The following is a 2,483-nucleotide window of genomic DNA, read 5'->3' on the forward strand; positions in this document are numbered from 1 at the left end:
TGGCACCTACTAAGTACACACTAAATGAACTGCATAAAATCTTTGCAAGGTTTTATTGGAGTAATAAGGAAGAAGGCAAGAGTATACACTGGTCAGCTTGGCTGAAAGTGTGTGTTCCTAAACAGAAGGGAGGATTGGGATTTAGGTCCCTTTTTGATGTATCAAAAGATTTATTCACTAAGCTATGGTGGAGATTCAGAACTTCCGGTACTCTGTGGTCAACATTCATGTGGAATAAGTACTGTAAGAAACATATTCTAACCAGGGTTCAATGGAAAGGAGGCTCACAATTATGGAAGAAGATGCTAGAATCTAGAGGTGCTATAGAAGGGGAGATCTGGTGGGAACCAAGAAATGGTTCTGCTAACTTTTGGTTTGACAATTGGACTAAACTTGGTCCTCTTGCCTAGCTTATGCCAGCTAATTTCCCTATGGATGACAGTATTTAGGAGGTTGTAGATTTTATGGAGAATGGGACTTGGAATTATTAGACATTACAACAAACTGTGCCAGAAGATATTGTTGATCATATAAGAAAGGAGATGCACATTGACACCTCGAAAATATGGATAAGGCTGGTGGATGCTCACTAGTAGTGGTAAGTACACTGTTAGTAGTGCATGGGAAGTAGTAAGACAAAGAGGTGACTCAAACTGGTGTTACAAGCAATTCTGGACAAAAGGTTTGCCTTTCAAGATTGCTTTCTTCTTGTGGAGAATGTGAAAGTAGAAATTACCTGTTGATGATGTACTTGCAAAGATGGGGATAGCTATTGTATCTATATGTAGGTGTTGTTCTCAGCCCCACTAAGAAACAATGAACCATATGTTTGTGACAGATCAATATGCTGCAGATATATGGAAGATGTTCTCAGCAGTAGCAGGTGTGCAAGGCCCTTTTATTCAAATTAATAAAACTATCAAGAAATGGTGGGACACAAAGTGTTCTTCAAAGCTGAAACCATTATACCAAGCGAGCCCCGCAATCATACTTTGGCAACTTTGGAAAAGAAGAAACACAGTTTTGAATGGTGGTAACATGTCTAGGCATAGGGTCATATATGAGATTAATCTTAATCTCATCCAACTGGCCAAAACTAGATATCCATGGATGACAAATTTACCAAACTCTTAGCCTCAGCTGGTACAATATTTGGAACAATATAGGCCTCAGATACAGTACCTACTGGTTCAATGGTTTAGCCCTCCTGTAGGATGGCTCAAATGTAATAGTGATGGTGTCTCCAGGGGAAATCCTGGTCCTAGTGCATCTGCATTTTGTGTGAGAAATCATGAAGGAGAGTTAATTCATGCTATTGCTAGCAGGATTGCATATACAACTTGTCTATGTGCAGAGGCAAAAGCCATGCATGATGGCATTATATTTTGTGTAACACAACAGCATTTACCACTAATTTTGGAGACTGATTCACTTGGTTTAATAAAGATAGTAGTGGGAACGGGAAGTTCCATGGAGTATTAGTATGGAGGTGTAGAAGATTAGAGAAGAGAGGAAGAAGGACTGATACAAGTTAGACATGTCTTGAGAAAGGGCAAGTAACCTTGCCGATTTTCTAACTAACTATGTTTTTGATTTTCACAGTACTCTTAATTTTGAGCTATTTACTGATTTACCAACTGCAGCTAGGAGACCTTTAAACATGGATAAAATGCATCTGCCAAGCTTCAGATTTAAGACAGTAATTCCAAGGGAGCCAGATTAAAGCATGCAATTCATAAGTCCAAATGTAGCAACACTGAAAGCTGCAGATCATTGTTGACAGGAATATCAAGGTAGAGGTATTTCAAGATCAAGTTTATCTGCTCTTGAGTCTGTTCCTAAGCAAATTCTATCCAATGTGTGGTATTAACATCATGTTCAGCCTGTTGGAAGAATCTCCTTAGTGATAGAGGATAAGTACAGATAAACTGTCATATTCAAATATTTTCATATTCAAGTTCAGGAGACTCAGATTATAGACAGCTTTGGCTAGCATAAAAAGTCTGATGTTGCACAATTGCAAGTTGGAAGGATACTTCTTTTGGCATTTGATTACATAGTACCTGGTGAGAGCTTGAGGTGACTGAAATGGAATCAAGCCAAGGCTTGAAATGGTCATGCATTCATTAGGCTAGATATAGCTACTTAGGATGTTTTACCTTTGATTTCTAGGCACTTTTGGCCTTGTAACCTTTTTTACTTTTGTTTTTTTGCTTTCTTTCCAATTCTGTACATAACTTTTTTAATAAAATTCACAACTATGCCTAGTTCTAGTTGTTTTAATTTTAAAAAAAATACTTCGTAGTCTTTATTTTATAATGCGTTATCAGCACGAGACTCCGTCATCTTGAACAAATACTTTAAAAGCCTCGAATGTATAGACTTTCTTTTTCTTAATTAATGACAAATCTTTCTAAACGTGAATTTGTTGCCTTAGATATATCTGGCAAAAGCTACCTGTTTTGAATTCTTGATGCCGAAAT

The 2,483-nt window shown here is 37.5% G+C and overlaps 1 long non-coding RNA gene across 1 annotated transcript; it reads left to right on the forward strand.

Annotated features, from left to right (window-relative positions):
• The first annotated feature begins 1,567 nt into the window (after nt 1-1,567).
• On the forward strand, nt 1,568-2,273 carry LOC132060759 (uncharacterized). Its single transcript, XR_009416011.1, has 2 exons — nt 1,568-1,799; nt 1,883-2,273. It is a non-coding gene; the product is annotated as an uncharacterized LOC132060759 (long non-coding RNA).
• Nucleotides 2,274-2,483: the final 210 nt, after the last annotated feature.

Source organism: Lycium ferocissimum, chromosome 6 (assembly GCF_029784015.1).
Source record: "Lycium ferocissimum isolate CSIRO_LF1 chromosome 6, AGI_CSIRO_Lferr_CH_V1, whole genome shotgun sequence".
NCBI lineage: Eukaryota > Viridiplantae > Streptophyta > Magnoliopsida > Solanales > Solanaceae > Lycium > Lycium ferocissimum.